The sequence below is a fragment of the Nipponia nippon genome, unplaced genomic scaffold (assembly GCF_047370975.1).
Source record: "Nipponia nippon isolate SJK-2023a ecotype South Korea unplaced genomic scaffold, ASM4737097v1 scaffold_2, whole genome shotgun sequence".
NCBI lineage: Eukaryota > Metazoa > Chordata > Aves > Pelecaniformes > Threskiornithidae > Nipponia > Nipponia nippon.
Window position 1 is genome coordinate 36,238,987 of NW_028262336.1, and position 25,528 is coordinate 36,264,514.

The 25,528-nt window shown below is 43.9% G+C and overlaps 1 long non-coding RNA gene across 2 annotated transcripts; it reads left to right on the top strand.

Moving 5' to 3' along the window:
* Positions 1-5,954: 5,954 nt before the first annotated feature.
* LOC148055744 (uncharacterized) lies at positions 5,955-25,177 on the top strand. Of its 2 annotated transcripts, XR_015704714.1 has the most exons (5): positions 5,955-6,142; positions 13,167-13,231; positions 14,990-15,153; positions 21,943-22,250; positions 22,745-25,177. It is a non-coding gene; the product is annotated as an uncharacterized LOC148055744 (long non-coding RNA). The 2 variants fall into 2 exon arrangements; XR_015704713.1 differs by having other exon boundaries at positions 13,167-15,153.
* The last annotated feature ends 351 nt before the right edge of the window (positions 25,178-25,528 follow it).

Below are 25,528 nucleotides of genomic sequence, written 5' to 3' on the forward strand. Positions count from 1 at the left end.
AACATAGTCTGCTCTGCAGATCCCTGGCCCAGTTACTCTTCCCATGCCATAGAACAGGGTAAGATAATTGATGTATGGCCAAGGGGAACACCAAAGCAGATGTACTTCTGAGACAGGGCTTCTGACTTAGGTCCCTCCTTTCTTCTCCATCAACACATACTCCATAGCATGGTGGGTGCTGGTGGTATTCTCTTATGCTGCTTAGTTCCTCCAGAACCATATATCAGCTCTTACCTTTCTGCACAACTCCATTCTCTTTTCTTCATGTCTCTCTGCACTGCTGTTTGGACATTCTTACTCTTGCAGTGAAGACTATCACCACCCACTTGTCACTCCTTCCTCTGATTTTCTCACAACCATCTTTCTACAGTGAGAAGAATATGGTGTCTTGTGGGCTCCAGCTCCCATCCAGCTGGCTTTATCCTTTTTAATTTCTATTTCTCTAATGATCTTAACTTCCCCCCTCTAATCCTGGAGCCCTTTTTTGGACTCAACATTCATCACCATGAAAAAAAGCAACAACAAAACTTTTTTCATCCCTTTTCTTCCATTTGCACACAGTCGACGGAGCTGCTCAGTGCTTGCGATCTGGTTCATTTGGTGAACTCCTAATGAGTCACCGGGAGTACATGCCGCAACCCTCTGAAGGCATCTTAGCCACGTGCTGACCTGCTCCAGCCCTGTGTAGCTGGTGGGGTCTCATGGGACCGCAGTGGATGAGTCCACAATCAAGGAGTCAGCAGCACAGTGATAGCTAGGAGGAGCTGTGGTTTGGCGGGGGCTTCTTCCCTGAGGATCCTTGGGTGGCAGCAGCTGGCTGGGCACTGAGCAGTCCCACTGGCCCTGGGGTTGCGCTTCATTTTACTTCTGTGTGTGCAAAGGCAGAGTCAGTGTGTCTGCAAGCAGAAGAGCAAAGAGCCTGAATGCATGCATGTGGAGAGGGCAGGAAGAGAAGGGGATGTGTGTGGAGAGGAGTCATTTGAAAAAAGACCTCATAACCATGGTTATGTGTTCGTACACATGTGGATCTGTAGGAGAAGAGAGAGACCAGCTTGTTCACTAGAAGTGATAGAAAAGTTTTGTGATTTTGATTTCAACAGTTTTTCTGAAGATAGCTCACTGCTTCTTGAGCAGTTCGCAGAGTAGCTGAATTATTTCTTTTCCAGCGTAGCACTTTGAGAAAAGCCTTTCTGTGAATTTTTATGATATTTTTCTACTCACTGTGGTATTCACAAATGTTAAGGGAGCTGGGAGTGAACAGGCCCTCTAAATCTATAATCACGGTATGCAGTTACATTAATGAATGTCATCATTGATAACTACTGTATGTTATATAACCAACCAAGCATTACCCAAACACAGAGCATTTTTATATGACCCATCAGAGCTATAAGGAGACATTTCAGTGCCGGGAGTATGTCCTCCACTCCCCACTCCAGCCAGCACTTTCCCAACTCCAAAGCTCCTTCTGGCCACCACTCCTGCCTGCAGTTCCTCATCTTGGGTTGCAATCACGGTGACGAGTTGGTACCGGTCTGTTGCGTTTTCTCCAGTTCAAAGTGCCCCTTTCACCCTGCTGTGCCTCTCCTGTCCATGCGGGCCTTGCATCTTCCTGTAAACTGAGTCTTACCTCTCCTGGGAACAAGTCCTTGGTCTTGTGTTGCAGCCTATCCAACTTGAACAAGTTCTTTTTGCATGTGCTTATTGTGTGACAGCAGACATCTGAAGTATCTTCCAAAGATGAACAATCAGCCTCTTCCACTGCAGTCAAGGGGAGATTTGCCAACAGCTGTACAAAAATTGGGCTCAAACCCTCATCTGAAAGACAGATGAATAAAAAATGCAACAGACATTGCTGCTGAAAATAGATAATTTCTAATTCCCACAGCTCTCTCTTTGTGGTTTAAAATGAGCCTTTCTGCATTAAGACTACACTTCAAACCAACAAAATTAAAAAACCAAATGTTCTTTCTGAGTGTTGTTTCAATTACGTTTCCATGAGTGTACATACTTTTGATGTGTGAATTTTCCCATTAGATTCAGATTACTTTGGTTTGGACACCCATCGATGAGGCATACCTTGTACAGTGGCAGTAGGATTAGACCTCTCATTTTTACATCCGAGGGACCAAAGGAAATGAGTCAGCAAATTGGACACGTCCTGTCTGATTGCAAAACTGCTGAGCATTATCAGTCCTTGGGATTCAATACCTATCCCCCCATGCCTTGCAGCTCCAAGTCAGGCTGCTAAACATTCATGGTTTCAGGGTCATGAATAAGCAGGTAACTTGTGTTACCAGCACAGGGCTTTTTTCATGGGCCATATATGCATTTTAAAGACTGACTGTTAGTCATTATTAAGAATATTTATTACTTCTGTGATCAAATCAGCTGCTGCCCACAAGCATTAAATTTATGTAATGGATTGCTGTTACTAGCGGGTTTTGAGTTAAAACAGACACCACAAAGATTGTTCTGGCCACAGAGAAGCTTGTGGAGGAAAGCAGAAAAAGATAACATGGAGGAGTAAGATTTGGGCTAGCCTTTCAAGAAGCAACAAATCATCTTACTCCTTTTCAGGGTAGAACTTGACCCATTTATGGAAAGGACTCTGTGTTTGTACTGCCTGTGGCTGGACTCAGTGGTTCAGAAGTTTTCTTCCACTTCTGTGTTCCCTGACTTCTATCTTAGGTGTGCTTTAAGCCTACTTTGTGCAGCAGGGAACCCAAAATGGGCTGAGATGGACTAAGCATTCATTTTGCTTCTTTTCTTCATGCTCACCTCTAACGTTCTTCATCTGCAATGGGCAGCAAGTGTGAACCATGTCAAAAAAATAAAATGTGAATACGGAAATAATACCATTTCTCAGGGACACTGTAAAGAGCAGGAACACAAACTTAAGTCTCAACAGCAATGAGTGTTCCCAAATTAGTCTTGAAAAAGTGCATTTCATCTAGACAAAATGCATGAAAAGTTACAGATTTTAGTATTATTTATTCCTCTTCTCTGTCAAGTACATACTGCTTTGCTGACTGCGGAATATGGCTAGGTAAGGAAGGTAAGTTTGCTCTAAGGAAGTCACAGTAATTGCCCCTATATTTCCGTTCACCCACTCTCCAGTTTCTGATGTCCAGCCCCTCCCATTATGTTATGGCTAAACGAGACTGAAAATCTATTCATATGGGATTTTGCTACTGATTTGGGTTGGAACAGGATTTCATCCCAAGAATGCCCACAGCCTGGCAACCAATAATGACTAGACAGTCTGTGCATCTGGGGCTTTCACCTACCCTGGCTCTGAGGGAGTTAAAAATTTGTATACAAAGAAACAAAAAGAGCTGCTTAAAATTTGATTTCCAGTGAAAATCATCATTTACCATATGGTAAGGTATTTATCCCAACTACATGTTGTTCAGTAAATCATAAAGGTTTGCAGCGGGGGGGGGGGGGGGAAGGAAAGGGGGTGTTGTTTTGATTTTAAAGTTCTGTGCCGCAAACTGTCTCTGTAAATTGCTGTCATTGCAATGGCTGTGAACCAGTCTGCTGTGTAAGTCTGATTGGAACAAGCCAGCAGAAGCACTGCCCTTTTTCCTCCCCCTCCCCACACCCTTGCTGTGTGGATGGCAAACGCGATCGTCCTTCAGAGATGGGCTGGACGCTGGGACCTTTCATGCACAGCACCGCCTTACCTGATTTTGACAAGACCTGTCAAACCAGGCACAGGAAAGAAAGACAGACAGCTAATACTAGCATTTTCAACTTTGTTACTACTTTCAGTGGTGAAAAGCAAGTTCGCTTTGCAATAGTTAGGCAACTCAAGTTGCCAGAAAGGCAACTATCCAATATACACCCACTGGCCACCTCTACGGGGCTCTGTGTTGTTGTTTGTCATTTATTTCTGTGGCTGGTACTAATTTTCAGTTTGTCATCCTTTGACTCATAGAAATTCTTCCTCTTCAAAAAGGATGCATCTCCCTGCTGACCACGGAAAAAATGTGGCATGCAATTCAATCCTTTCCTGATAGCACCGGAGACGAGGAGAGGGCAAGTTAGAACACCATGATGAGGAAGTTCTGTCATTTCCAGAAGGAAGCATGATTCACTGTGCAGAGCATTTTTGGGAGCCTGAATCAGAGCTGTCGAGGAAGTCAGTTCTTGGACAGTTTAATGTTTAGTTTAACTATGACTTTACCGGTGAAATGTGTGCCTCTCCCCACAGCCAGTGGGTACGGCAAGATCAGATTACATGCCACCGAGGAGCAGACAAGAAGATTGCCAAGGAAGTGGCTTTCAAATGTTTCGGATAAAATGAGAAGTGCCCCAGAAAATCTGTTGTCTGCGGAGCAGAGCCCTCCTAAAGCAGATTTAAGGGAGAAATATTTTCTCACACTTTTCCCGAGCACAGTGCAGGCAGTGGGAGGGACCTGCAGGGTGGCCATAAGAAGACTGCAAGGGGAGGGCCGTGCAGCGAGCTGCAACCGGGCTCCTTCCCAAAAGGTCTGGAATTAGCACACTAGCGGAGAGATGGCTTCATTAGTCATGGCACAGACCTGCTAAGTAAAGCTAGGCACAGAAAGAATGAGTTATGTGTTAGCTGCCAACAGGCTGCAGGATACATTCAAGTTGTTGTTTTCCATCGCCTATTGTACCCTAAAGGATCACAATTTGATTAATGTAGTGTCCCCCCCTCCATGTCCCGTCCCCCCCCCCCATACATAATGCCATATTGCAGGAAACAAGATTAGACCGGAGCGTCTTCCCCAGCTCTTTTGCCTCCCCACCTTCCTTTCTCCCACACAGGAAAGACAAAGACTTATTGGCAAAGTGCTATACATCTGGGAAGGGTGCTCAGTTCAGGAACTCAGAATATTCTTGGTCTACCACAGGTCTGAAGTGCTGTCCATTTTGGAGCAGGTGGCCAACAACGCCTTTTGTCCCCAGGCACAGTTTAATAAAGGGGGGGAGAAGAAAATCTATGTTACTGTATGTGATGATTAGCAGACTGTTGATTTCTTTGTGTCTCCAGGGGAACGTGTATATCACTGGGGTCGAGCAGAGGGAACCGGCTGTTAAGATATTTACTGTACAGAAGTATACACAAGCACCCAAAGCCTAGTGCTGGAGGGCGGTGTTTATGGCCCGTACATTTAAACAAATAGAAACCATCCTTCATACTCGCTCCTTGCACTCTGGTGCACAGGGATTTACATTTCTGGCCTCATGGCTAAGGAAAGAGTGAGTATCAGGGAGAGGCAGAGTTCCTATAGGATGTGAGAGGAGAATGGGATACACAGAGCATGCCTACGCATCCCTCAAAGACGTCACTCTATCTGGGAGCCAAAAGGTAAGGGAGTGGGTTTGCTGACTATGACACACGGTGGGAGGAGATCTGAGATACAAAGGAGTCATGGGTGTGAACCAGGAAACAAGCCTGTGCCCACCCAGCTTTTTTGTTTGCTTGAGGAGGATGTAAAATATGCTTACACCAGTTGTGCTCCAGCTCCAGTGCTAATTGTTAACAATAAAAGGTCACCAGAAAACAATTGCTGGGAACCAGAATTACACAAGGGGCCTGGGTAATGTGATCACTCCTTCGCGGGAGAATGCCATCCCGCCAGGGAGCGGGGTACGGGGCGATCCTCGGGAGGGCCTCGCCAGGTCAGACAAGGAAGGGAGGTGCGCACTTGTGTCAGTCAAACCTCTCCCTGCCAGTTTCCCCGCTCCCAGATGGACACGCACACACCAGGCAGTCTCTTTCAAGCTTATTTAGCCCTTATTTTAGGGAGTTTAAATGTAAGGTGAACTGCTCTTCTTTTCCCTATTATCCTGGGAGGAAAATATTGTCTTTGACTTCCCTTCCTACAGCAGAGTTGGGGCTTTGAGGGGGAGTGCTGGTAGGTTTGCACGGCAGGAATGAGGACGGCTGTCTGGGGGAGGGCTGGGGTGAGCTGGAAGGCTGCTAGCATAGCCCAAGGGAAAAAGAGGGAGGTACCTCTCAAAGTATCTTGCTGCCTCCCAAAATACGTCCATACTTCATGGGTGTGAGTACTGCTCAGGAAGAAATTTCTAAGCTATCATTAAATTCGTCTGCGTGAGCGTCAGTAACACCAGCAAGGGCTGAAAAATCCTGCCAGCATGTTGGGTAAGTACTTTGGCAACTCATCCCATGCTAACTCTGTGCTGTTATGGCTCTCTGGTCTACTTGCATATGTCTACTTGTGTGGTCAGCGCACCATGGGCTGCTCTCTGGCCATCTTGCTACTTTAACCTTCAGCACTGAGTAAAATTAAAGGATGTTTGAACCAATGAGAGATGCTTTTAGGCCATGTCCATGCTGAGGAACAGCCTGACTGTCGGACAGAGGCTGAATCCAGGCCATTCAGCAGTCAGTAGCAGGTACAGCTGCAAAAATGCTAGCCCCATGCGGAGTTGGAGGCACTCTGGAGCACCCTGTGACTGAGAAGCCTGAGCCCTTGCCTGCCCTGCCTCCACTCCAGGTCCACACAAGTGCAACTATTCCCAGATAGTCCAAAGACAGGTATTTACCTTTTCCTATACCTTGCCCTCTGAGAAGTTGTATGTATATCTAGCCCACCCTCACCTGAAGTCCTGGACCCTGAGCTTTCTGCAGCTGCATCCATCCAGAACAGCAGAACTTGCTCTGCTGCCCCCACAAACACTCCCCTCAGCCACCACAAACCCCGTTTCAACCCTTCATGTCCAACTCCTGCAACCAGACTTTATAGCCAGGGAGAGATAACACGGATCGTGGGACAGATACATGTGAAAAGCTGTATTGAGGGGATGGTGCACAACTGTTTTCCCTTCCTCTAGTGACTGCACATGCCTGACCCCCCCCCCATGCAATTTTGAAGCTGTTCTCTTCAGTGATGGGGCTCAAGTCTGTTAAAAAAAGCCAGGGTCAAAAAAAACAGTTTCCCAAAAACTCTATCAAGCCTAGAGACAGTGGTAAGGATTCAATGCTTTGCAAAGAAAGGAACAGATGACCAAGTAGCTGCTCCATAGATGTTCGGTACAGATAAGTTTCTCAAGAAAGCCACAGAATTAACAGGCAGTATAGCAAGACAGGGGGTAATAAGCTCTCAAGACACTGTGAGACAGGTTAGATGATTTATGTGAGGAGAACTTGCTGAATTCTCAATCCTTCCCATATGCAGTTTCCTCATGTGAAGGATTTTGCTTTCTGCAGGCAAGGAGAGCTCAATGAGTGCCAAGGCGCATCATCTTGCCCTGTGTGGCTGTAAGGAACAAAAAGGGGAAGCTAAACTGAGATGAAAGCAAGATTAATTTGAGGCCAGGTTCTCACTGAAACACCATAATTGTAAAAAGTGGAGGCAAGAAGCCTATAGTTCCCTTTGAAGGGGTGCCATGTATGTGCTAGAGACTGCTGAAGCATGTCTGGTGTCATGCAGATGCTACGTGCAGGTCATACAGTTTGAGGGCTGTGGTGTGCCCAGTACCAGTGCTAGAAAAGTAATTCAAGAGCCAGAAGACTCTAGGTGACACTGATATTTTGACTCTCCATGAATTTGGCCCCATTGGGTTCAGTTTGGTCACAGCACATAAGAAAGGTGCAGATAATCTGGGGAGGGTCCAGAGCATTGTAGCAGTCACCACAGCTACATCAAACATTACCCATGGGTGGAAGACTGGACAAAGTGTATTTGCTTACTGTAAAGAAAAAGAGATGGAGGGGGTAGCAAGAATGTCTTTAAATATCTAAAGGGTTACTGCAAAGAGCAGGTGAATTCATCTGTGTTAGCTTGTGGTGAGCTGGAGAGGTAGGGAGAGGCTTAAATGGGAATAGGGAATATTCTTACTAGACACCAAGGGAAAAAAAATCCAGCTTTTGTGATAGTAAGATTATGAAGCCCTGTAATGGATTGCCTGGAGAAATTCTGCAGTCTCCAGCACTGGATGACTTTAAGAGTAGGAAGACAGCAGCTATCAAGGAGAAGGACATAGCTGATGCTATCACAGACAACCTCTCGAGTCCTTTCCAGGTAGTACGCAAGTACTACAGTGAAGAAGAGGAAAAAAACTATTTTCCAAATCGTCCCTCATTCATTCCTGTTTCCACATGTATCACTTTTCATTCCAACTGCATTAAAATGCACAAAATCATTCCTCTGTCAACATATACCAGTATAGTAAACCCATGAGTTAGGAAAGAGTAGACCTTGTGAAAACAGAGGATGTGAAAAATTTGTACTTTCATTATGATTACCAAATCCTCCTTTTTCATAGAGCAGGTCTAATTTTGTTCATTTGATCTTAGCAAGCAGAATTAATGGTTACTGTTTTCTATAAAATAGAGCTTCCATTACTGACAAAAATCATTTTACAGCACTCAGTGTTCAGCCTATAAAGTTTAAAAGCTGTATGAGGCGTTCTACATTTTGAAACATTTACTTTTTGGTGAACTATAAAAATGAGTCTTAATGCCCAGATTTCTGAATCAATAAAAACACTCAAATGTCTTTGTCAGCAGGGTAGTGAAACTGAAGCCAAAATGCCACTAAACAAAAGATAAAATATTGGATGAAATGCCCTGGCCTTTACTGGCATTCGTGAGAAGTGCTGCCACTGAATATAGAGATATGAGCAAAAAGTGAGTCCTGCCATCGTGTTTTACCAATGGGTACGCCGAGTGAAACGGGCCCTAAATAGACCAGTTAAAGTAGTGCAGCGTTTGCTGTGTGCAATGGGGCTTTTAGCACATAGTTTTGATGAGATCTTTATGACAGTAAGTGTAGATATTATTGCTATACTTAAGGATGAATTCCAGCTTTTGTCCTAAATCCTGCCTCCTTCTCCTCTCTGCTACATTTTTAGCTGCTCAAAACTTTTGGAAGCAATTCCTTTTGTGATTACAATTTTCACATTTGCTGTTAGCACTTCTGTGGTTAAAGAATCCATGTTAGATAGAATAACCTTTTTCTTTTTTAATTATTTGGATATCCATTAGCTGTAATTCGAAATGCAGCCCTGACATAGCTCGGAACTAACAAACTAGACACCCCAGAGGGATCTGACAGAGACCTGTGAAAAAAAATCAGGCCTCAGATAACAACTGGATCTGTAAGGGTCCACTACTCACATCACCTTTTATGGGCTCAAGGCCCACGGTTGCAATAGAGATCTCAGTGAGTAATCTAAAGTTGGAAGAAAAAACCTCCATGGTTCAGAATGTTAAAAGCACTGATGTCCTGGAAAATGCTAATGTGACTGTGGATTTGAAATCTCATACTTTTTGTTCCAGAGGGCTGTGTGCATGTGTGTGCTCTGGTGACCCTTAGGTTTGGTCCAAAGAAATGATGCCCCATTCCAATGGTGTTCATAGATCCTGCAGTCTCGGGTACCTTCATGTCAGGGGATTCAGGGGACAAGTTATTTGAAGCATGATGATTAAACATGGCTTGAAATCATGATGGGGGAAGGTACACCTGCTCAGCTTTGTTTTTTTCAGTTGGTTTTTTTTCCTGCTACGAGTAGGTAGTATAGTCTGTGCTCACCAAAAGCAACCCTAGCCTTCAAGCACTGTATCTGAAGAAAAGCCCCTTCAGTACCTGCAGAGCTGGACCTTCAGCAAAGGGCAAGTGTCCCCCACACAGCAGAGGCATCAGCGAGAGCCTCACATCCAGGTCTATGAAAAACCAGCCCCCATTTAGAAAAAAATAATTCCTGGAATGTGAAGTTTTCTGATATCATACAGAGCCTGAAATATAGTCCTAACTTTCCAAGGGACAGGATTTCAGGAGCCTGATAGAAAATAAATTTCTAGCTTCGTAGCAACCATGGTCTACATCGTAAGCAGTTATTGTAAGATAAGTGTCTTTGCTGGGGGGGGGGGGGGGGCTAGGGTTTGCAAAATTTATCTAACATATAAATGTGTTAGGCGTCTATAACTCAGTGTCACCTGTAAGTGGAAAGCAGCCTAACCAAATTCCCCTCCTCAGGGCATAGCTTGCCAAGTGTACTGCCTGTCCCATCACATGTGCAAACCTTCATCGTCAAACAAGAACTTTCTCTGGCTAGAAAGCAGTAGCTTGTATTCCAAAGCATGCCAGCGTATGTCAGCAGTATTACTCCCTTGGCATTGCTCCTCCCTGTTAATTGTAGAATAGAAAATGTTCTTCTTCAGGCTTTTCCTCTAACTACCCCAGTCTGAGAGCCAGAAACCGTGGACATTTGTGTGGAGGGAATTTGGCAGCTGAAATGCATGGAAGCCTGGCTGTGGCATAAGCATTTCCAAGAGCAGCATCTGGACCCCTGGTTAGCTTCCTGACTGATCTCCTGCCTCAGACAAGAGGCCAACCACGATAAGTGCACCAAACATAAGGGGGAGGGCTGGGCAGAGGCTTGGACATTTCTTATAGTTTTAAAAATAGCAGAGCAAATCCAAAGCACATTGGCAGACCGCATGGAACTTCAAAACTCAACTGGAAAGTGCCTCCTTCTGATGATTGTCTTGCAGATTATTCCCTGGGTTGATTTTCTGCCTTCCCAGCAGCAAAGCCACAGCTGCAACCTCACTTACACAAATGGGTGAATTCGGAGCTTAAACATGAGTGCATTTCTGGTGCATAGTGAACAGCTTCCTGGCTCAATTTACTGGGGCATCTGTGTCAAAACTACTGTGATGTTTGCAAAGTCCGTCAGCGATTTGGTTGTATGGGGAGAGACGGTAGTTTTGTATGTGCCGTTTTCCGTGTTCCTACATTCAAAGAAACTTTATACTGGCTTTCCAAAACAAAGCAAATGGAAAAAAGGTCCTGTTTAGGTTACCTCTCAGCTGCGCATATGTATCCGTACATATGTGTGGGGGTGTGTGCACATATATGTGTGTAGGAAAGACTTTCCTTCACTGGTGAATGGGAGTTTAGTCTGTGCTGACTCATAGGCTACTGATGACTGCAAAGTTATTAGGTTCTTCTTTCACCCAAACAAATCCAGCTTCCTGACTACTTGACTCATTCATTGGTAGGTGTTTAGACAAAAACATAGTTTAATGTTGCTACCTGTCCATCGACCTACCTAGGGATAGCTCTGTGTAGGAGGAGAAGCCAAAACACTAAAGCAGAGTCTAAAGCAGGTGGCAGTACATTATTCCAGTATCCCATTCCTGAATAGGCCTTCTACACCCCAGCCCACGTGTGGTCTTCACCACCACAGTGTCTGAGCATTGATGCATGAAAATGTGACAAGGCTCCTGCAACTTCTCTGGGATCAGGGTCAATCACTTTTCCTGCACACCAACACCCCATACATACACAGATGAAAACATGCAACTGCTTGCAAACTGTATAAACATCATCTAGCACATCCTTTATACAAGAATCACCCACTTCTTCTTTGATTGACCATTTCTCTTTTCATCACAGGGAAGACTGACATTTTCTGAATAATAAATACAAAGTACTTTGCAAATGGGAAATAAATGGCATCAGATAAAAACTCTTGGTTGAACAACTGATTTCTCTTGTCCTTCTGCTGCTCTTTCTTTCCATTACCATTTTTACCCTGTCATTATAGACTAAAGGTGAGGAGAAGAACAGAAGGATAACAAAAACCAAATGCTGTTATCCAAGAGGTACATTGCATCCCGAGACTCCTCAGCACAAGCACAAATGAAGTTGATTTCCTGCCACGACAAGGTAGCAAGGAGGTGAGCCAGAGGAGGAAAATGAGCTTTTTACAAAGAGAACCTTGTCAAAGACAACTTTATTACCAGACACAAATGTAGGGAGTTAAAAAACTTTTAAAAAACTGGTCAGGTGCAGGGTAGAAGGATGAAGTCAGGACTTAAAAGCATTCCTCCAAAATGTGGCAAATAGATTCTGAATTCTGATCATGCCTGGAGCATCGGCAGGCGACTAATTAATCTGCAGCATGGAAAGAAGCCTTTTTAACACTGTCCATACATAGGACATACCACTACTTACAGGAAACACTGGCATACTACAGTCACTTGGCAATTCTCATCAGGCCATGAAGGTATGTTAGTCATCTTCTTATTAACAAAGTTTTTGATACTTCTGCTTTGCACTAAGCAACAAAGCCTTTGTGTCTCAGAGAGACACCCCCCCTTATAAATGTCGTGCAAAGACTGAGACTGTAATATCTTAAATTTTATTCCAGGTTTGTCTGATAAGTGGGTGGCAGTAGCTAAAGGCCAATTTGTGCTTTTCCATCACACTGTCTAGACATATTTGCAAGCACTACTTTGCCTTAAAGAGGAAAGAGTATATCATATATTACACAATAACGGGTTATTTTTACTTGTAATGCGTTAAGAGGCTGTTTTCAATCAGAAACCATTTGATATGAGGGTATGTTCTGGACAATAAATGGAAAAAGTGGAGCATATCCTTTTTTTTCTTTTTTCACACAGCAGACAATACCCATACTTTCCATATAGACAGGAAATGGCTTAGGTGTATATATAGAAATACAGTATATTTTATATGCATACATAATGTATTGATTTATTTAAAAACTATCACTGCATAATTGGTTGAAGCTGTAAAATTGATATACACCTATGTAAATACTTTAGTACAGCCCAGAAAAGACAAATCTGGAAACTTTAAGAGACATGCCTTCCCATCAGGCTCTGAAGACGTGACATGCACGGTGCGAGGGTCGTGTGCCGTTCAGCAGTTGCTCAGAGCCACCAAATCTGCTCTGTTCAGCATCTGTGTGCCATAACTGATGGTCCCGCTTGGCTCCCACAAGATCTTCTCAAAGGTGTATCTTATCTTCTTACCTCCTCTTCATCCCACCACTCCTAACAGGGTACAGGTTCTTTGTTCTTACTGGCACTGCAACCAGCAAGGCTGGGTTCGGGGCCCAGTTTGTCTTAGGGCTGTGGGGGTCCCCAGTCCCATTCCCCCTGGCTACCTGGCACCTCTTTTGGCTGGGGCTGTCCACTGTCCTCTTCTGTCCTACTATCTGGAGAAGGTGCCCTGCATTTCTTAGGAGTGCGGCATCTCCATAGCAGAGCAGTCTTCTGCAGGGCCACATACTGTCCACGGCCACCCTTTCCCCAGTGGAGCGACACTTTCACAGTTTCCAGCTGGCAGCGTGGTTTTTTGTTGTTTTGTGTTTTTTTTTTTCCTATCTTTCTCTCTCTGCACCTGCAGTTTCCTGAGGACACGGACGTTGGCACGGTGGTGAGCTCCTCCCAGCTTGCTGGAGTCCAGGCCACGTAAGCAGTTAAAGAACCTCTGTTTCACCAGAAGTGTTCTGCAATTTAACAGAGCTAAGTCACTTTTTGACTCTATCTTCTTGCAGAAGATATTTGGATTGTTTTAAGATGATTTGCCACTAGGCTAAGAGACTGGAGGTTAGGAAGGCTAGGGGTTACGTGTTTAAACCTATGTTCATATTAAATTGGATGAATTCCTGCTCACCAGACTATGATCCACAGTCAGGTATTATGGTCAGATTATTTAATACATTAGCAAAAGTGAATTTGATGGACACAGTCACCAGCTGGACTGTGATCTGATAAGGCTGTCTCAGAGAAGACACAATAATAGGCCAGAAAAAATATATTTATTTCTTTCAGACACTATAAACAAATCTGTGTTTACTTTATTCCAAAGGGCTTTTTTTTTTCATGTGCTACCAACATGTAATCTTTCACTTGACTTAATATGTGTTGGATTTTGTTTGTTTGCTTGTTTTTACATACGCTAAAACCCTTAATGGAATTCTTCAGTCTTGTCATTCATTTCAGGCAGATAACAAACTTGAGTTTCTTTTCAGATTTCTCAAGCCCCACATGGCCTGCTTGCTCTTTTTAATACATTTTTTTTTCCTCAACTGTTTTTTAAAGAAGGAAAAAGTACAGAGAGAGTACTAGGCTACTTCCAATTACAACCATTAATGGCCATGGTAGGCAAAGTTTCACAAATCCTCTTACAGATAAAAAAATAAATCTCTCTCTCTACCATCAAGCTGTGGCGTAAGGACTGGAATACTCTCTAAGCCATAAAAGTTGAACTTGGAGTGAGGAGAACTCCAGCCGTCACCTTGCATATTTCATTTGTTACAGGCCATCTGTGTGCATCATCAGGGATCTCAGGAAAATATTACTCAGCTGTCTTTTATCTCTGTCTAGTCTAGCTGGAGCGTGGGTAGCAGAACACAAAGAAACAGGTTCCTAACTTCAGTCTGATGATAAAAGATGCTGGTAACCTAATAGAAGCAAATGGTTTGTATTGATTAATAATACAGGGCTATAACCTGCTGAATCTGCTGTGCACGGAGCACAGTTTAGAAAACAAATAATGAGTTTCTTCCTTCCTAATAAGCTCTTTATTACTTGTTGAAGTGGAATGTGAGAGTAGAAAGTAAAGCTCAGGTATCAAAAAGAAATGGTGATGACGGGTTGAGGGGGGTCACTTGTGAAAACAGTGGAAATCAAATCAATTAGGCCTGTCAGCTGGAAAACATCATGAGGAATTAACACTTGTTTGTCTGGATTCCTGCAGCCTGAGCAAAAGGGCACAAAAAATGTATTCAGGTAACAAAGAAAGTGCTGTATAAAAATTGCGATTTAACTAAAAGAAAAAAAAGGTATTATGTAAGACTTACATCTACTGAAAAATGAAATAAGTAAATAGGATAAAACTTTAAAGCCAGCGATACGCTTTTAACCTTCAGAAGAAAATGCATCTACACAGCAACAACGGACAGAGGTGTAGGTACCACCTTTGTAAACTTTAGGGCTCATAAAGAGTAGAACCTGGCAGGGCGCTGCTGAAAGTGGTGAGATTTTGCCTGGTTGCCGTGAAACTGAAATTACAGCTGGTGGCATAAATTGAAAAGGCATGCAAAATATCCAGGGAATATTTGGATCATGGGGCTACAAAGGAGGGAAACCTTGGGGGCAGAGGCATTCAGGAGTCTTTGGATCTCAAACTCATCTCTGGTTTATTTTGTTTTCTCTCACTTCAAGCTTGAACGATACTGAAAGGCCCTTCCCTCTACTGTGAAAGAGTCATTTTTTTTCATATCACACTCCAAGAGAGCAAAGATGGTGCCAGGGCAGCTACAACCGCAGCTTCTGCTGGATCAGTGCCTGTCTGAGGAAAGCAGGAATCCAGGACTACGGTCTCCAAGGTCTCTGACTAACCTCATTAAAAGTTGGACACAAATATTAAGCGGTGAAATGCATTGGCCCTGATCCCTTCTCCTTTCCTAACTCTGGCAGGCACCAGGGAGTGCCCCCCCCCAGCCCCTGCCCCTGGGGCTGCCAGAGGGGCGACCGGCCCGGGAGCGCGGCAGGGATGCTCTCCTGCATCAACCTGGACTGTGCAGAGCACAGACCAGGTTACCAAAGCCAGGGGCTCGAGGTTACCTGCACACGAATTCAAGCCCCGGGCTGCCAGACAGGCTGATTTCATGGGTGCTTTTTTGTTTACTAAAACAGATGGGGCTAGTGAATTACTTCTTCATCTTTTAAATTTGTATGTACCATTACTGATTTGTAAGTTCTGGTTTTCGATGTGAAGTGGCTGAGGTAGCACGTGAAGTCTGACTGGATTCCAGAATAACAAAAGCAATTGTTCTTCCCCTGTTCTTCTGTTTTATATACTGGCTACGCGTACACATTCTTGGCACACACCACAGTTTTTACAGTGCACAATTTTTAATGCAATTAGAAAAAGAAACTATTTCAAATGACAGGAATAAATTAAAGGAATGGCTTGAAGCTACAATTGCAAATGGCTTAGTACTTTTCATTCAGAGGGAAGTACCTCAGGAAAAATATTTCTTCTGACTGTCTAGCAGCTTTTGAATCATTCTGTCCAGTGTTTCAAGTGTCTTGGCCATCTCTAGCTGTACTTTGAATTATTTTATTTGTGTTACTGTGTATAAACTTTTTTTTTTTTTGGCTATACTTGGATGAAATAATAGAAGAGAGAAGTGCTGTTTAACTTTTTCTTTGTTATTCCAGGCATCAAAAAACCCTGGTCACTCCTGCTTTCACATATTTTATTTTACAGTGAAGTTGGGATATTAAGTCAACCAACTTACACATTTCAATGCAAGTAAAATATAAGAAAGCAAGGGCTAAGTTGTGGCCCTTTACAGATCAGTGGTAGGGAAGGTGTGGAAAGCTATTTGGAGCTCCCCTGCTCACCCCTGTTAACACACGCTGTTTCCTTAAGGAAGCGGTGATTACACCTTGTTGTTGGCAGTGCAAAGCTTAGTGAATCGTTACATTTTCACTGTGGAAGAAGGGAATTTCCTCTTACTTCTGTGGGCAGCCAGCCAGTGAAAGGTGATGGGAAATACATGACATCCTGTTCTGCCTACCTTTCATCTTTCTTGTTCACAGGCACATTTTGAGCCTGACATGCAGGTGTAATTAAAAACAGGTTGATGCCATGTACAGCTCAGCAGATGCAGGCAAAATGAGTACCTGCTGTGACTCCAACTACATTGGCTTTTATGAAACAGCCAGGCATTTGCAAATTGTCTCTTGTAACTTCAATAATATCAACATAAGAACAAAATGGATCGTGTGGCTTTCACTAACATAATCAGCTCAATGGCTAACACTTTCCTCAGTAGTACTCAAAGTAATGTAATGCTAACTATTCATGCTGATGTTTTTCAGAGAAGTTAACAGTATTGTACTCGTACATGTCACACTTTTAAAAAAAAAAAAAAACCAACCCAACCTTTTCCTACATTTCCTGGGCATGCTGCTCATGTAGGCAGAAATGCAGCATCTGCATTCTCCAGCTGGCCGCTGCTGTGCACTGGGGCTGGAGCTGGAAAGAGCTGGTGTGCTCGTTGTCCTCCTTTGCCATGGTCTTTAGAAGATGTCTCTGAGGAGGATGCAGCTCTCCAGCCTACTCACTGGGGGCACGTACTTGGCATTCCTAATGCAGCTGCCATACCTTCTCTTCCCAAAGGGAGACAAAATAGGAGAGGGAGATGCAGGCAGAGGTGCTTACTCTGCAAGCTACCTTGTCCTGCCCTGCTGTGAATGATGAGAGACTATTGGCAGGAGGGTATCCTAGGTGGGGACACACACCAGAAGTGGCAGAGAGCAAAGGCTGGGACCATAAAATTTGATGGCAGCAGAGCTTTCAACTGCAGTACTTCATATACATGCCACGCTGGCTCCTCCCTGGCAACTGGCATCAAGAAAAACACAGTTAAAAAAGGATCCATCTCTTGTCATCTGCTTCACCAGCAGTTCAGGCAGGTTTTGTTGCTTTCAACACTGGGGCAATGTTGGCTACTAAAATTCTCTCCGCTTTAGTTTAGTGATCCCAGACCATGAGTAGGAGCAGTCATTCACCTCAGATGAGTGTAGCATCATAAATCTGTTCAGCTGCACATTTTAGCTCTGTGGTGTCAGACAGGCATAATTAGAGCTCCAGAGTCCAAGTGCCACCACACTAGTCTTACAGCAGTGCAATTGCCCACGCTTTACGTGAGTCATCTGGTGGGAGAGGAGAATCAGGCCCAACATGTCTGGGCTGAAGCAAAGATTTAATCAAACTGCTCCTTCTAGCTCTGACAAGTGTCTTTTTATGCTTCATGGTATTTAGTTTGAAGTTGCCAGTTGGAATTTTTCACACCTGTGGTTTATTTAAGCCCTTATTCTGGTGTAGCTCTCACATTTAAGACAATAAACGTGTCCTGTAGAGCTGTGAAGTATTAGGTGAGGGAGACATTTGTGTGCAGGTGATGAGAATAAATGAATGATACATGCAATGCTACATTTGCTATTACTTTCCAAATACAGACAACTGCTGCCCACGACCTCCCAACTCAGAAAACTGCTGTTAAATGCAGTGAGGAGCGCCTGGCTGGTCCTCAGTGTGTTCTGAGTGTGTGCTCTGGCTATGCATGCAAGTAAAATTTTCATACCATATATAAATATTCCCAAGAATGATCACATAGGCTGATTGTGTTCATCAGGAACATTTAATGAGAGAAAAGGAATCACTTCAATTTAATGCCATCACACCTGAGATCAAATTCTACTTAGCAGAGGGGAAACTGGAAAATATTTACAGAACAAAAATTCCAAAAGTAACTAGGAAGCCCCCACTGGAAAAAAAAGGCAGGCAGTGTAAGCAGATCAGACTATAGGAGGACATTGCCATACTTGAAAAGTGGAGTTTTCAAACCCAAAATCATTTCAGACAGTAGAGAAGGTACAGTGGGTTTATCAAGTTTTTAATCTACAGGTAAGCAGGAAAGGAAATTTTTTAAGCATTAGAAATTATTGGAGCTTTGTTAATCATTCATTTTCAAAAACCCTGGCTTCCTCCAGAAGTTTAAAGTTAACCAAAGAATAAGCAATTGTATCTATTTGAATTACCTTGCTTCAGACACGGTAGAGCTTCCATTGTCAGGGGCAGCAAGAGCCTAACATTTCCAACTTCCATGCTCAGCTGTAACAATTCAAACCGATTATTCAAAAAAATTAAAAAAAAAAAAGAAAAGAAAAAGAAAGCAACATATTATATATTATCTTGTTATAACATCTTCTTTCAAGGTATTTCATTCAGAACAGCTGTGGTCCCTACCACTTTCCATCAGTGTCCCACTCATCTCACTTGCATTATCAAGAGAAATGCTTTTTAAAGGCATGTGGTTGGACCTTGCATTTAAACAGGCTTTAATCTCCATGGCCAGAGAAACCATGAATAATTGAAATACCAGAGAATAAATAGTTTCACTAACCATGTTTTGCCTTAAATAATCAGAGCATCTGGTAGATCCACATACATTTAATTAATTTGCTGTTTGTTTGCTCCATTGCATAATTAACTATTTAATTTCATTGCCCTCTGGATTTGCTCACTAATTAATTATCCCTTGCTAATTCATCGATCAGCTGCTTGTGCCACATCTTGCTTTTCTAGCCACCATGTTTACCTTCTACTCTATTGTATCATCCCTCTTCCTTTTTCAGTATTTTCCCAATTTTCATTCCTCTTCCTTTCCGTTCTCTGCTGTCGCACACTCTCCTGCCTCAGCAGTGGGCCAGCCCAGACTCGGTCAGGACACAACAGCCACCCCCAGATGCAGTGGACATGGCTGGGCACCACGTTCGGGTGTTGGACAGAGTTGAGACCTCGCTGACAGGGCAAAAGCTATTTGAGGTGTAATGGTCCCTGGAGACAGTACTGTCCTGGTTACAAATAGCTCATTTCCAGTTATTAAGGCAAACATAGCTGGACTGGGGAGACATGATTTAGTACAAATGCAGCTTGCAGTAGTTTGAAATTGGAAGGATTTAATGACTTAGGGTCTTGCTGTCGCTAAGACAGAAACTGCTCACTGGCTGATGTCTTAAACCTACTGTTAATATTTCATGGCATCCTGGAGGTTGCTGAAAACAATGCTATATGCACAATATAGCCAAAAATAATCTAGGAAATTAGATCCTGTAGGTGCACCCAAATCTTTACAGTCTTAAATAAATAACTAATGCCTAGAATACAGATTTTTTTTCCTCTCTGCTAAGAACCTGTGTGTTCCTTGTCCAATCTGGGCTCGCTTAATTCTCCCAGAAGTCTTTAAAGCTACTTCCACTAAGCATTTTGGATATTTTTTTTTCTCACAAGCTGCTTTTGTGAACTTGTGCTGCCTGTTGCAGCCCGTTCAGTCAGCGAGGTTTAGGAGTGCGATGGTGACTCTGAATTCAATCTTCTAATGTTAGGCTCTCATTATCTAAGTATAGCCGATACATTTTAATTCTGTGAAAGCTTGTTTGGATTTCCGTCTGCTCCACTTTCTTCTGGTTTAGATTTCTCGTCTGAATGCTGTCCAGAATCCGGTGCTTACGCTACCATTCACCATATCGCTTTTTGCTAATTGCTCCCATATTTGGGGGAGTCACGTGTGCCAAATTGCTGAATTGTGACTGCACTTTCAGGCAGCTACTAGCACTTCCCCAAAGAGGCAATTAAAACTCCAAACATTGCAGGAGCAGGAAAATCGCCTGTGAGAGGCTCTGGGGGTCATCCGACATTCCTTCAAAAATTTATTTTTTGTTCGTTTGACCTTTCTAAAGGAGGGAATATTTTTACTGCTAAATTTTTGCCTGTCTTTCAGCAGACTGAAAGGCTGTTTCAGGTGATCATTACTTCAGATGATCAGGCAATGTTCACTTTGACTGATGGCACAAGAGTGGCCGTTCTGCCCTGACATTCGTTCGGACTGAAGTAGGCTCTTCATCTCATGCATGTGAGGAATGCTACTGACTTCGGCAGGACTGCATATGCCTTTGGAGATAAGGATGTAACTGCATGTCTTGAAGAATTAAGTGATTTTCCTTGAGATTGCTCATACAGGTTATCCCTGCTCATTGCAGGGGGGTTGGACTAGATGACCTTTAACGGTCCCTTCTATGATTCTATGATTCCATCACTCTTGGAAAGGGGGCTTAGGCAATTAGATCACAGAGGCTCTGAAACACAGAGCAAAGCAGGGCCTAGTTACTGCTGAAATCTAGTCCTAATTATGGACCCTGCTTTTACAAAACGTTGACAGGATAGAGCTTTTTGTTCCTATTACCAACTAAAAGGAACAAAATCCCTTAATTCAATATTCTAGGTAACAACAGGTGAACATAGCAGGACTAAGGCACATGACATTTCTGTGTGGAAACACAAAGAACCTCCTGTGACTGAAGGAGGATCATTAAAAGTAGTAAGAACAGTGTTTTCAAAATTAGTTCAAACTATTGGGTCATACAGGAATTCATTTGGCTTATATAAAACAGAGGAACTGGTGGGAAGAAAGAGGGCAAAAGGCTTTCTGCCCTGTGCTGATGAGAATCACAGAATAACTCCACGTCCAGTCCCACATGTCCTCGGTGGTCTGGGGAAAGCGTGTTTGAGCCTCAGAGCACCCAGGCTGGGTTGTGTTTCCCTTCATGCTCCAGAGGAGCCTCCACTGGCTAAGGAGGGAGCCTAGACACCAAAAGTTAAGGTATTCATCTGCCTTAAATGTCCACTGAAGGCATCTCCATATGAAGCTTCACTCATGTTACACCTGGATACATGTTTTTGGACATGTGTCTTCCATTTGAAAACCAGAAGGCTGAAAAATGCTTCTGGGTCTTTGGAGGGGGGAAGGGGAGGATGGAGGACACAGCTTTTCCAGCATCAGGATCCTTGAACCAGTCCTGCAGCAGGGTCAAGTATCTCTTTCTTTCTCAAGAGCTCATTTTTATGCTGCATTATATTTACCCAGGCACCTTCCTACACATAGGGAGCAGCTCAGGCCTGGAAGCAGCCGTATCTAAGACAAATTGTTCGGTACTGGATAAAGAGCACAATAAAACCCCAACAGCTCTTGGTTCTCTAGTTTGCACCTCAGCAAAATAAGTGTATCCATTCACCCCGGAGGTGGGATGAGCAATAGAAAAATCTTTCCATAAAGATGAAGAAAACCTTCAGGAAAAAGGGGAAAGGCTGTTTTTCAGCCAAAGTATTCCACTTCTCAATTTTGAAAACCGGTAAGAGGGAGGACAGCACGAGCACTCAGCAAGTGACAGGGAAGGTGAGGCGCTTCAGAGGTCAGGTCATCTTAAGGCAGCAGAAAAGTCCCTGCTTGCCAGGCATCAGCCCACAGGTGCAGGCCATCCCGAGGTGTCCACCCATGGCGGGCTGCCGCAATCCCCAAACAGGAGGCCAGGCCGGAGTGGCTGAAGTGAAGTGAAGAAGCGCGGGTGTGCGGGCGCCCCAGCAAGGCTGGCCTGCCCTGCCCCAGGCTGTCCACAGCACCATCGCCTGAGCGCAGCCCCAGGGCAGTGCGGGGGTGGTTAGTTATACCCGAGGTTCACGCACTGCTCTTGAAGGGCTAGAAATAACATCTTTTGCAGATTCAGCTCAAGTTTGCCAAATTGAGATGCTGCTTTGTCTCCAGGACTGGTTCGCCGGTGACAGGATCAAGAGGAGCAGGAGTGTTCGTGTGCCTCTGCTCCAAAATGGGGGCTGCAAGGTGCGTCCGCCGAGAGCTGCTGCTGCTGCCACGGCCGATCCCTTTCGCCTCTGCCTCCGTCGGCCCCGTGGAGGAAATGTCGGAGGAGCGAGGAACAAGTGCGGATTTGTCTGGTTCAGTGGCTTTGAGACAGCACCTGGCAACGTAGCGTGGAGACAGACGCGAGCCTTCAAAAAAAGTTGGCTCTGGCCCACGGCGAGCGCCGAGCCCTGCCGGGCAGAGGGGCTCAGGCGGTGGGTAGTTTCCTGAACGGACGTTTCTGGCATAAGGGGAACCTGGCTGAAAACGATTCTGCTTTAAATCGCTTAAAGATATATTTGCTAGGGGAAATAATTCCAGAGACGGTTGTCACCAGCCCCTTTTTGGGGGGAGGCCTGTCACGCAGGCAGAGGGTGATGCTGTGCGTCGTTCCTCCCAGGTTTCTGACAGATTTCTTACCCATCTCTTTGCCTCGACTCTTCCCTGTCCCCTGGTCATCAGTCCTGTGTCTGGCTTGTTTTTCCCCACCTCTCCCTGCTGATTCCTTCCTTTTCTGCTACTTTGTACCAGCAAATCAAGGCAGGTGAATTTTTGAACTTTTGGGGAGAAAATGGCCACTGGCACCACGCCAGGGACCTCCCTCACCTCTGGCTGCACTCAATCCCCATCAAGTCTCTGGTGGTGGTGGGGGGGGGAGCAGCCAAGTGAAATGCTTCAAGCTGTGAGACATTTTCTGTTTACGTTGCAGGCCAAACCTCTTGGATTTGGACCAGAATGGCCACTTTTGTGGAGGCAGATATATCTGTGAAGAGAAGGAAAGTAGCACGTATCCTGGTCACGCTGTTTTCCCAGGGAAAACAATAATGTGAGGCAATGCTCTTTCTGCTGCAGGCTGCACACTGTCCTGCTTGGCTGGAGCAACGTCTGGGAAAGCTGGTATGGTCCTGTAAATAGGGAGCAGCTCTTGGGTGCAAAAAAGTCACCTCTGTACAAATGTCATGTCGCTTCAGATTTTCCTTTTGGGGGGCAGATTACTCAGAAGAAAGTAGCAAGGCAAGCCCAGTGTCATGTGGAATAGCTGAAATTCCTCAAGTTCCTTTTTGCCAGGATTTCAAGCTGTGAAAGACACATGATCTCCACTGCTTGAGCCTATAACTGAGGATTTTCCCCAACGAAGATGAATAGGTAGCTGTACAATTTTATTTTATTTTTTTTTCCTACATCTGCCAAAAGCCATATTAGATTCTGAGTTAAGTTGTTATTAGGGCCTGCATTTGGAAGCAGTAACCTCAGATGGGGTTTATCAAAAGGAATATATTACTCCTTACCCTCAGAAACTGATCTGGCCTATGATCACTTTTAGAGAAAAATACAATTAATTAAAATTCTGTCTCCTTTTCTGCCATTCACGTTGTCACAGCACCCCTTGAAACTAGGGGTTGAGGTCCAGTGGCCTCAAACTCCTTGTTGCTATATTTGGTCTCAGCCAGGGGCCAGTAACAAGCTGTATCTATAAAACTCTCTTGCATGTCTGTAGCAGGAGCTGCTGTCCATTTTCATGTTGATAGGTAATGAAGTTTAAATACTGAACAGCTTCACACTGGGACTTGCGGATTCATTGGAAATAGATGAGATGGGGAAGGGAGAAGCTTTACTCCTTACTACATCAGTGATTTGCTAATTATCCAGCCCAGTCCATCAGAGGGCACCTAGCTAACTGAAAGAGGCATTGCCATTTTGGGAGAGAAGAGGGCTGTCAATAAGCTGTGGAAAGGGGTGTTGAAATTGCCTCTTAAATCAAGTTAGAGAGGGAGGGAGGGGGTAAGAAGATCTGAATTTGAAAAAACCCTGTAGGATGCACCAAATTAACACGGTGTAAATAAAGGTTAGCATGTTTTGCCGAGAAGGCCCTATGACTTTGATCTCCTTGAAAGAAAACTAAGTGTAATTTGCTTTCGTTTGTCCGTCATCCATGGTTTTATAAACCTTTGCAATTCTTGTTATCTATTCCAGATTTGTTTTTCAAAAAGTATCTTTACTGAACTTAAGATCAGAGTTAATCTACAGATCATTTCCCAATAATTAGCTAACAAAGACATTTCACATAGAAATCCTTCTCACTGTGTGTCTGGACCACCCATACAAAAAGCCAACACCTCTGCAAGTTTCTCTGCAGTATCCGAGATCTCCACTTTGTATGTCTCTGCTTCCTAGGTGAGCTTGAGGAGCTGATAGTGCAGGAACAAGAGGGGAGGAAGTATTTCCTGGTGACCCTGTGCTAACCCAGAAAGATTGCAGGGCAGTAGGGTATATGCCTATATTTACAGCAAGTTTGCCACAGATTTCACTTGGGGCCAGGATATTACCCATGGTCTGTCAAGCCCTTGTCTGGCTTGTGGACTGAGGGCTTTTGGAGCACGTTTGCCCAGCATGAATGATCAAGTCAGCAATATACTGTTGCCAGCTCAGCCATGGCGGCTGCCTGGGAATGCAGGCTGAGCTGCTTGCCCTTGTAAAAATAGGACAGGTAAAAGCAAAAGGTACTATGATGCTAACGCAGCTTATTTCACTTTTACCCATAGCTTTGAATCCAGCCAATTACAGCTAGTGAAAAGTAACTTTATCACCTCCATTCAACTTTTTTTTTTTTTTCTTCTAATGCAGGTATCTGCAGCTTTGTGTTATTACCTTAATTTTGGAGATGAGAAAAGAGAACAGAGAAGGAATGTCACTTGTCCCTGATGATACAGCCATTGTCAGACCCACGAGGGGGGCTCTGAAATGCCTTGCTCTTAGTCTTGTTCTCATTCCTCTAGGTTACAAAGACGTGACAGATAGAGTACATGTTCTGTTCTTACACTCTGCATAGCAAAATCAGACAATTAGAAAGACTCTTTGAACATGAAAACTGAAGACTGAATAATCCAGACATGTACTTTCTGCTGTTTTCTTTATTTTTTAATGAAAAAAGTGTTTATTTAAACTCTGAGATAAATCCTGCCTATCTGCCACCAGGTTAAATCTGATTTGATTTCCTCAATTCTTCTCTGTAAAGGCTTTTTTTCTCAGCTTGTATTACATTGGATAACAGTAGAATTACCATCACATAATGTTAGTCTAAAAATACATGTACCATTATTATTATCAAATAGAGATAAGTGTGCGTTGCCAAGTAAAAAGAAAGCTGTGAAATATAATGCCGTGTACAAGTATTTTTTTCATGATCTTCCAGAACATGAAGGATAGACATGGGCTGCCAGATATTCAGTTCTGATGGATAAATGCAAGTGTGGTTTCCATAGCTATGCAAGGTTTTCTATAGCACCCATCACCATGGTATCTAAGCATCTGTTGCTGCTGCTGCACTCTTTAGTCTATGGTGTACTGAAGAGAATTAACAGAAATAAACAAACAGAAGGTCCTTGAGCCTGGCCATCCACAGTGTGGAGTGACTTGGGCCAGGTTCACTTTTCAAAAGAGATTGTTTGTTAGTTTGTCTTTTCACAACTCCCCAGTTGCTAAGCTTCTTGTT